The sequence below is a fragment of the Meleagris gallopavo genome, chromosome 1 (assembly GCF_000146605.3).
Source record: "Meleagris gallopavo isolate NT-WF06-2002-E0010 breed Aviagen turkey brand Nicholas breeding stock chromosome 1, Turkey_5.1, whole genome shotgun sequence".
In the NCBI taxonomy this organism is placed as follows: domain Eukaryota; kingdom Metazoa; phylum Chordata; class Aves; order Galliformes; family Phasianidae; genus Meleagris; species Meleagris gallopavo.
In genome coordinates this window covers 95,891,808-95,902,679 of record NC_015011.2, presented here as the reverse complement: position 1 = coordinate 95,902,679, position 10,872 = coordinate 95,891,808, and the positions used below count along the sequence as shown (strand labels likewise).

At 39.2% G+C, this 10,872-nt stretch overlaps 1 protein-coding gene across 1 annotated transcript in view; it reads left to right on the top strand.

The window, feature by feature from the left end:
* SAMSN1 (SAM domain, SH3 domain and nuclear localization signals 1) overlaps window positions 1–10,872 on the top strand; it is a 33,091-nt gene that overhangs the window by 1,220 nt on the left and 20,999 nt on the right. The window lies entirely within an intron of this gene.

The window sequence follows — 10,872 nt, the reverse complement described above, 5'->3', positions numbered from 1 at the left end:
ATGCTAGTGTTATGGCTTCTCAAACCTGTGAATCTATGTGAATATAAATTCTGTGAATATGGTGTACATATATATATATATTGATTCACTGTGTGTATAAAGCAGGGATAAAAAGAGTCTAAACACTTGACTGATTGTCAGACTTGCATGATTTTGTTGGACTGACTTAGACTTCTTGTAAATTCTTATGCAAAAAAATGCAAGGTTTTGGTGAAGCAGATCAGGATTTCTTTCTGCCTTAGTAACGTACTTTGAAACACTTCACCTACTGTAGTCCCATTTTTGCACAGAATTCTGTAAACTTTCCACAATTACAATCTTTTGCTGAATGTGCTATTGACAGAAATGTCATGGGAGGAGACAGTTTCCCCCTCCCATAGAAGAGAAATTTTGCAGCATGTTTTGAAATATGCATGTGTAAGCAATGCAAATACCTAACTTGCTCAATACAGAATTGAGTAACATGGGGTGCAAGTCTTCACCTCCAAACAGAAATTACAAAATTTCACAAGTGGTGCCCCTGGATGGTTTCCTGGCTACCACTGTTCTGCGTAGGCAGTATTTGACGTCTTCTTGTACGCACAGGGAGGGATGTCATCATCAGTGTGGAGGTCTTGGGCTGTCTCATCTCATCTTTAGGTGGCTGTCCTGGATATAATAAAGGAGAAAGTCATCAGTCTAGATTATTCAGTGAAAATCTGTATTGCTGCCAGAGACCTGCGAACAGAACAACCAAAATATCTTTTTAGGCAGCTGAGTTTTGCTGATAGTGACCATTGGTCTCTATCACATTTGTGGGAAGTTCTGTGCATTATTCAAGTGTTACACCTAGATTTTATTTTTAATCCTCCTGCTTGTATTGTTTTCTAATGTGAAATTACTTAATGCCCATGAACAGTATCTGGCATACAGTTATGCCTTTTGATAAAGATGGAAGAATACCATGTAAAGCTGATGCTGAAACCTTATCCCAGACAATTCTCTGTCCCTGTACAAAGCCACTGCTAGTGGTGGAAAGGTGGCTAGTGGAGCAATACAGATTCTCAATATTTAACTGCCTGTTCTCTGTGTGCAATGCATTTGCTTTATTATTGCGTTGCTTCAGAGACTTCTGCAGATGTGTTAGGTGCTACATAGGCAAAAAGAAACGACTTGAAACTCTTGGTGTTTATTATTAAAACTTCGATACCTGTACATTGCCATGAAGAACTGGTGTTGCAGTTTTTCTTTACACATCAAGGATTTCTGTGGCACCGCAATCGTGCTCATAATTTCTATGCTCATCTTGCAGCTTTTGTGTATGCGTATTTGTGCATATAGCTACTATATGATCTGTATGCAGCAGAAACTAAATAAATATTCATTTGTGAGCAAAAAAAATCGACACCACTTGTCATTCCAGAGAAAATGGGGAGATAAATGTTTTCAAAAGAGGCACCAGAAGGATTGTGATCCTTTGCTGACGTTTGTCCTTGTAGCTCCATGTACTGCTATGGGCCTGCACACACAAATTTTACAAAAGCTGAGGGCCCAGGTAGCTGAATTATAAAGGAGAAGTACCAAGGCTTAAAAATACTCAGACTAAAATAGAAGAAATTCAACCTTATCAAAGGGCTAACCTCTCTATTTCAAGCCTGTCCTCTCCCTAACCCACCTCTGTCTGTCCAGGTCCTGAAATGACTTTATATCGTGGTGCAGGCTGAGCGCTTCCAATCGGCCCATCCACCACAGCTCTCTTTTGGTGCTTCACTTCAGCCATCACTGTCCTTTTCCATCAGCTGAATGTGACTCGGTTTATATGGTGTGGCCCTCTGGGCTGCACAGTTACCAGTGGGCAGCTGAGGTCATGCGCACAAGGTCGAGCACCCAGCTTTGCAGTTGGTGCCCACGTTGATAGCTGGAGTACTATGGGCAGAGCAGAGTGTATTCCATCTGCACTGCTGCAGCACTGGTAGGAGAGGTCTGCAGCAACATATTGCTGCCAGATGTGTTTCAGCCAGGGCTTGGTACAGCCTACCCCAGAGTGCTCACAAAGCTGGGGGAGAGGAGAGTGGCTCACTCAGAAGATGTCAAGGACCCCTAACATCACCTGGATTGTATCTTCACTGCCCCAGTGGCACTACAGATCTCTGTGCATCTGGGGAATAGCATGAAGTAGGTTTAGAAAAATGGTAAGAAAAACATTCAAAGAAATTAAACATGGTCTCTCTGATGTGCTTCAGGCAGCACCGTACAAATAAAACAATGCTAAAAAACAAAAACAAAAACAAAAACATTTTGCAGCAAGGGTGCATTCCACTTTGCACTGTTTAACACTTTTGACCAGGTGTAAATAAGAGTGAAAGGTGCAAATAATCTGTAAAACATCCCTGCACTGCACCGCGCACTTCACACAATGTAATGTTCTGGGCAGCAGGTTTTCTTTTGTCTCTCTCTTTCAAACTCCTACACACACTGAAAACTTGAGAACTGCCTGATGATTTTCTTGGCTTTACTTCAAGCTGAAGCAAATAAGATTTTGTGCTTTTTTTTTTTTTCTGGCTTGACTGAAGAAAGTCTTGTGTCATTATTTTACATGACAGATGATCTATGTTTATGCTAAAGGTTTGAGACATTTTTGTTTCCTTATTCTGCTTCCAAATGTGTTTGATGCTTGGAACTCAGCTTACTTCTGGTGTAAGACAATTCAGGGTCAATGCTTGTGCATTTTGTTTAGGCAAAAATATGTCCAAGCTTCTAATTAAATCAATAATCTCTTACTAATGTGATAAACTTAATTTCAGCCTCATAAGAAATTAGTGGCAAATCCAGTGGAAGGCAATTTTTACTTCCATTGTGTTTACACACTTTACAATTTAAATGTGTAAACTGCACACATTTACTGTGCAACCTTATTCTCTAGTAGTATTTCATATCATTAGTTTTCCTTTTTATAAGCTTCACACAAAAGCTTGTCTCCACAGAAATCCATGCACATTTTGGCCATGGACTTAATGAGGCCCAGATTTCCCTTTTGTATATATTCGTCACAGAAAGCCTGATCCCCAAAACATGTAAATGAATAAATTAGCTGGGATCCTATTGATTTCTATGGGCTTCGTAATCTAAGTCATGTTTATCACTTGCCTGTGTTTGGAGTCTGTAGTGTAGACAAATGCTATAAGCAAGTTTTTTTGGTGCAGCTTTCTGAGACGATGGCTTGTGCAATACTCTGTACTGGGAAATACTTGAAGAGAAAATAGGAGATAGGTACAGCAAATCTAAAAGCCAAAAATAATTCAGCATATAATTATATCTTTTGTAGGACAAGATCTGCAGTGAATAGATTGCTCGTTGCTAATGAATATTAACTAGGTTTTATCTTTGAGTGGTAAAAACTGAGGGTTTTAATTTTATTTCAAAGGTAAGGACAGGCAGATTTCTGAAAATATAGCAAGTTTAAAATTCTTTTCTTTCTCCCTGAAATTTGGAGTGTATAATAAATGAACCACTGCTAATGTCACAGATGCTAATTTTCACAGCCATGACTGAAGTGATGTTCGTTTCCATTTGCATTTCATTCTAACAGTGATGCGAGGCGATAAGCTGTTTTCACCATACTGCCCGCTGTGCAAATTTATGCTCATAGGCAAAGATGACACGTAGTTCTGTCATTAAAGGTCTTTACTCCATTGCCTCTTGAAGAAGGAGTGTTTGTCAAAATCCATTTTAACATTGTTAGATAAGCAGAAGCAGATGACAACATCTGAGGAGTAGTTTTAAGAATCTGGTTTGTAGTGGAAATACCTGTGGGCCTTTTTCAGGAAGTGTTCAGAGAAAGAAAAATTGATACTGTTATAACCATGTATGAGCAGACGGGGAAAAAGGGATTGCAGGTGACACGTCAGAAGGTGTTTCCTGTCTCCGTCAGACTTCGGAAAAACAAGAACAAGGTTAGAGTTAACCTTGGGGTATTTTTCTTGCACGAGTGGAAAGTTCTGCAACCATATTGCAGCTTCTCTCGTAACTGTTTTCTTTTTTTCCTTCTTTATATCCACATTTTATTTCTAACTATTGATTATCAGGAAAAAAGAAAAATCTTTTCCCTTTGCTCAGGCATGGAAAGCTTTTTTTGAGACCTTTTCTGTCCTAACATATACATTAGTATATCTCTTCTAATAAGAGTTTGAAATTCCTGGAATTTGATTTTCTCAGTAAACATTAAGTAAGGGTCCAGGTTTTTTGTGGTGAAACAACAGCCATCTCTCTCCCCTTTGCCAGGAGGCTGATTAGGATATACAAACCATATTTTGATGCTCAGATCAACATAAAGGTTCCTTTAGGACTCATGCAATTATTGAGTAGCTCTCATATAAAATAATAGAAAAGGCATCTTTGGCCTGTTCTCATCCTGGCCTCTTTTGTGGCAGAGTTGCCTTACTATGGCACCTATAATGTGAAATTTGCTTATAGTGAAAAGCACTATCAGTTCTTTTTTTTTTTTTCCAACCAAGCAATAGCATTTTAAGAAGTTTGTCCAAATTTCATTCTCCACACATTCCTGGAAACTCGATCACAATAGCTGTGACTGTACTCTCTGATAAGTGTGGTGGGACAAACACCAAGGTGATATAAATCAGTATTAGTTCTCTTCTAATTCTTTAATTATCTTTATTGAGCATTTGATTGCTTCAGTACTGTGTTTCTAGGAAACACAAAGTACTCTAAATGAAACACTGTCCAGGATACCCATCATCGCTTGTAAAAAGCAGTAGCTGTGTAAGGGCAGGCTAGAGGATGTGGCCTAAAGTTCTTTGTAGGTTTCAACACTTCTAGAAATCTGTGTTTTGTATAAGTCCACACTGAAGTAATTGTAAAGCTGCAGGTCTAAGCTATTTATGGGTGGCTACAAACACTTAAGCCAGAAGAATCAACCCCTTGCTGTGAAAATCTCTGGCAATACAGAATCATAGAAACACCAAGGTTGGAAAAGACCTACAAGATCATCCAGTCCAACCATCCACCTATCACCAATAGTTCTCACTACAGGAGTTCTCACCCACTCCAGGAAATAAAAATAAAAGTCTTCTGGGCCTCTGAAATCACAATATCCCTTAACTTTTATCTTCTGAAAGCTTATGAGAGTGACAGTGGATTTACTTCAGTAGTTAGAAGTAGTTTTACTCATTTCCACAAATTAGCAATGTCAGTGGTTTTGCTCTAGTCATTTTTCTGCTTGATACCAAGCTACAGATTATACATGCTCTGCATATTTAGCAAGTCACATGTCCTCAGAACCATCATAATGGAAACCTTTGCTTGTACTTCATGAAGGAAGGAATTTGTGTGCGTGTGTTTTGGTACTCCAGAGGAGGATGAAAGATTTCTTACCTTTTTCCCAAGTGAAATCTTTTCTGTATTTGCTTGCTCATGCAATTTTAGCTGTTTATATCTTATTGTACTGGCACAGTGGATGTGCATAGTCTTCTTTCTTATTTTTTTTTTCCTCAAACTTGAGGCTGCAATTCCAGTTCTGAAAATGTCTGGAGATTTTGAACTACTTCTGTGAAGCTGCTTCTTTGACTATATGTATTATGCACCATACTGTCACTTTTTATTTGGTTTGGATCTACTGACAGTGAAAGATCTTTCATCACTAGCTTTGAGACCAACAAGGAAGCCCTTCTCTGAGAAAAAAATCAAGTGATCCATCTAATGTTTGCACCTTTAGATCTTTTGAATGGAGTCTTAGCCCTTTTTCTAACCTTTTATGTCTTAATCTATTGTCTTCACAAGAACAACCAAGTAACCCCACACTTGATTTCCATAAGATGCTAAAAGGTTACTTAGTGAGAACTGTAGGAAGTGGTGAGCTCCTCTACTTGGTCATGCTGATTACATTCAGAAGGTGTGGTAAGTTGGCTGTGCCTTCGGGTATGTTCACAGACAAGCAAGAGCTGGGGCCAATACTATATTAGCTTAGGTTTTCCTGCTGGGTTTCTAATGGCTTCTTCAGGGATAAGAAAAGCTCTGTAGGAGCATTGCTCGATGAGAAAAGCATGGAAAAGCTATGGTGCTGTCTCATACTTTCCCTCTGCTGTTGTGTTTGAGATGGATCTTTGTAACTGTCAGCCTGTGGTAATAAGATAAAGAAATCAGCTTCGCTTTGGCAGCACAGCCAAACACAGATGGGTGAAGATGAGATGACAAAGTAACCAGGACAGCTGAATGAGTTTACAAAGCTTGACTCTCTGCTGCCTTCACCTGTCCAAAAAGGATCTTGAGTATTACCACTCATGGACTGCTTTCATTTTCCACAGCTGCACTATTTCTCTCATTCTTCTGTGTGTCTGCCTCTTTTTAAAGATCATATGTTAACTCCAACAACTGCTTCACAAAGCTGAAAAGGGGATATGGTTCAGTGATGTATGAACAGCTCAGAGACTGTGTAGTGAGTGCTTGAAATGACTGATGGTGACAGAAAGGTCATTCAGCTCTATCCACAAGTACCTGGCAAGGCTCTGCTGACATTGTTGGTTGAATTTCCATGATTTTCTTTTTCTCTCTAATGGAATTTATATTTACTTGATTACTGTCTCTTGCTAATTGTGTCTACATTGGTAAAACATTTGAAAACTGTTTGTTTGGGATTTTGGTTATTGTCTGAAGGAATGGAGAAAAGTAGACATTCCTACCATTCATGAAAGCTTGCAACCTTGTAGCTAATGCAATCCACTTTACTTTCTAGTGATAGGCTAGATTTGCAGAGGATTTCAAGCATAGCTTTGAATTGACTTCATATAACCCCACAAAGCCTTTGCTGCTATCTGTGCCTTGGTTAGTATCTCTCAACTATGCATGGTTTTCCTAGAAGGTGCAGAAGCTTAGCCTTAATTTTGACCCGCATCAGAATGAAAAGAAAAACAAACAAACAAACAACAACAACAACAACAAAAAACCACTCCAAATGTTTGGTGGATTTGTTTTTATGTAATGAAATTTCCGTTTTCCACTGAGCTGTGCTCACAATCACCCAACTGCCAGATACACCCAACAGAGATAATCAAATAGAGAAAGGGGAATTGATGATACTAGATGAGTACTATTTGCCATAACCAGTGCTCGCAATGAGCTGTTGATTGCATTCATTCCTATCTGGCATGAAAATTACCTGAACAAAATCATGATGCTATCTCGCCTTGAGAGACTAGACATTTTTACCTACACCAGGACTGCAGTGATAGAACTTGCACTACAAAGAATACCCAGAATCTATGTATCTTGTACACTAAGACAATGCTAAATCAATAGAAAAATCTGAGTTGGAAACAGTTTTTCAGCTTACTTACTGGTTTAAAATAACAACAACAAAGAATTTATTTACACTCAAAATTCTAATAAGCATGCCACAGATTCCCAAGCATATTTTCTGCAAGCTTGTCTAGTTTTTAAAGCCTGTGAGGCTGTAATGAAATGCTAATCGTACTTTATTCAAGTGGACAATAAAAATAACTTTGGCCAATTGATGGCAATAAGCCAACACTGGAGTTCAGCCTTCTGACAAGGGAGGTTATATGAAGGGAAAAAAAAATTGGTGACACTGGTCATCATTTTAAAAGAGTCAAAAGGTAACCCACTGTAATGAGAAAAGTCTTTTCTCTGATTTTAATTGTTCTCCAAGATAAAACTAATATAAATAAATGGACATATAGTTTTGATGAAACATAAAATTCACAGTGACTGATGATAGATACTACACTATGTTTTGCTTCTCCACTGCACTGCATCTCCATTAAGGTAATTTCAGCTAATCTCACTATGGGTTCATTAATCAAGTGTAGTCAGGATGTCTGAAGGGAGATAATGAGGGGGTAGAAGTTGACCTATTGTTGGGATCTTATTCTTCAGTAGTTAGTTTGTTTCTCATGTCTCATAATACATGTATACCGATAAATAAGTTCAAGTTGCAATTAGTGGTCGTAACAGATGACTAAAATATCTTTATTTACTTGCAAGTTCAAAATGATTCCGTAAACACATCAATTAACTTTGTGTTCTCCTTTACATTACATGCCTATACAAATTTCCAGCTGGCAGCATCAGTTGACAATGAAATGGAAAGAGACTGGACCAGAAACATTTCAAAATTTCCCCCCTTTTAGCCAAAGGTGCAAGCATTCATGGAGCCTAACTGTCAAAGTCCTTAATCTTTTCCTCTAAGCGCTAGCATCCTAAATCTATACTGCAGTATCAGCAGTCTCTTAGTGACTTCCAAAATTTCTCCTCTAAAGAACCTAAGAAAAGATTTGTTCATTTTTTACTCATTTTTACTCATTTAGGATTATATACTGTATATCTGCCTCACATAAAGCTGTCGCTATATTACTCAAAAAAAAAAAAAAAGTTTAGGTTCCAAGAGCCCAGTGGGGCTGGAGTCTGCTGAAGATGGGAATGTTTATAAGCTCTGTGATATTAACTGCAGCACTCAACCTCAGGTGACATAAAGCATGCAAAAAAGAACTTTCTGTCAGTTTTATTATTTCTAAAAAGGTTCCCCTTGAAAGAGAAGAGTGACCTTGCTCTGCTGAGCTGACATATGCCACTGAATTAATGGCTAAGCTTTGCTGTAGGGAAGCTTGCAGAAACATTACAACTCCAATGGCTGACTTTGCTGTGAACATTAATCAGAGGAACCAACATGATGTATCAAACACTCATTTAAAAGTAATAAAAACTAACTCCCTTTCCTCCTTCCCTGCCCCCCAAGTTTCTTAGAATTAGCTTATTGTTGGTCATTACCTGTTGTCAAGGGTAAGGCTGCAGGACTGCAGTAAAACTTGTACAAGGGCTTTCAAAAGTTTGCTTACTCTTCAAAAAAACAAATGAGCTTTTGGGATGGTCAGATTTAACCGTGACTTAGAGGTCATTTTGTCATCTTGTTCCCCTTTGGAAGGTCATCTGAAGGAATTTTCCAACTGCAGGAGCTTTTGTGATCACTGCACATAGCAGACTCCTACCTCTGGGAGGGACACTAGCCAAGCACCCATCCTACGTCACGTGCAGGACAGGCACGGGGCTCCCTCAGAGCTGGCTCCCTGAGTATTCCTCAGCTTCTCTTTTGGCAGTTATATTTTCATCTTCTCCTAAAGCCCGTCTTACAAACACACATGTGAATAATTCCTCTCACATGAGAAATCAAATGGAACCCTGCAAGGTCGGGGCCTGGATAACGCACAGCATTAATAAAATCATGCTGTATATGGAAGTAGAGATGGGACTTAAATTGAAATAAGGTGATTTGTTTTTAAAATACAAAAATTTGCATGTGAGTTTCTCTGATTCAGGGGGAGGAAGGTTCAGGATAGGAAAAAAGAAGTTATTTAAGGGATTTTATTATTACATTATTTAAGGGATTACAGACCAAAGCCTGCCATGCTTACCCAGAGTTTAACCCCTCTTTGCTCAGACAGTGCTGCTCCCCTTTGCTGCAGTCAGGGCTTATGGAAGATGGATTCCAGGCTTCGGTGTCTCTGCCCACATGTAAGTGAAAGGTAGAAAGGGATAATGGTGCAGGAGAGGTGCACATCATGCCAAGTCCTTAACTGTCACTTTCATAGCTCCTCTGAGTTTGTCACACATCCTTAACCTTCTTTTAAAGTCATTTTCTTTTCATGGTTTTGTGTGCCACTGAAAGTCACTTTTAATTAAATGTCATATAAATAATAAAGTCTTAATTACATAATTATTGCAGATACCCATGTGCACGCTCCCAGGGTTGGACAGCTTGCCAGCAGAGCACTTGTACTGCCTTTTTCAATGGGATCTTAGAGCGCTCTGCAGTAAGTGCTGCTGGTTAACATGCAGGGCCTGTGTGCATTTAAAGGAAAATACAGGCCCCTTCACTTCCCCTTGCACATTTTGCAAAACGTGGCTGCAAACAGACCATTCTTAGTGCTGCAATCGACATTTTTTAAATCGCTTCCTCATTTTGTTCCTCACGAACTAGTTTCACCAGCACAACTGGTGAAAATTACTCCTTTTTTGCTCAGCCTCTCCGTGCATCTTGTCCCTTCCCAAGAAAAACTTACAAGCGGAGAGCTGACCCTGTGAACTGTTGCACTCTTGTTTACCCTCATGAACAGTAGCTCAACCCCAGCTCTGTGTCCCATACCCACCCGGTCTCTGATATCACTGGAGAGCTGGTGTTTGGGTAGAAGCCCTGACAAATGGATCACCAGCTGTGGTGCACTGTCAGTCCAGGCTGGAGTGGCCAAGGCTGGTACCCATCAGAGGTCTTGATAAAACATCTGCTTGGTGTTTACTTCCAAAAGTGAAATGTATTGACCTGGGAGAGCACTAGTATGATTTGTTGTTTTATACAGCTTTTATTTTCCAGTCATTTTCTGCCATTAAAATTAGGGTTTTTGCTCTGAAGTTCCAAGGTAGCAGCCTTGCTCTAAGCCCGCTCTGCTCTCTTTGCTCCCCACCTCCACGCAGGAGCAGAATACCAGACCACATTAACAACCAGAGTCTTTTATGGAGTCATTTTTAAGCCAGTTAAAAATGCCATTTCAGTAGATTGCCCTATTTGAGTTAGCAGGAACAAGCTGTATCTTTTTTATTGCTTTTGACTGGCCAAGTACAAGGTTTAGGCCATGTTTCGTGTTGACTATAAAGTTATATTAATAGCGTGGTTAGTGGTCAGATGTTCTATATGTGTAACTAATGTGTAAATAGGAAAAATGTCTGAGGTAGAGAGGTCATTATGTCTCTTTTTTTTAACTTCTTTATTACACTTCTGAGTTACTAAATCTTGTATGCAAATTCCCATTCTCTGTAAAGAAGTGAGAAGGGCTCTTGATGGTGGTGGTGGTTTGTGTTTTGTTGTGTTTT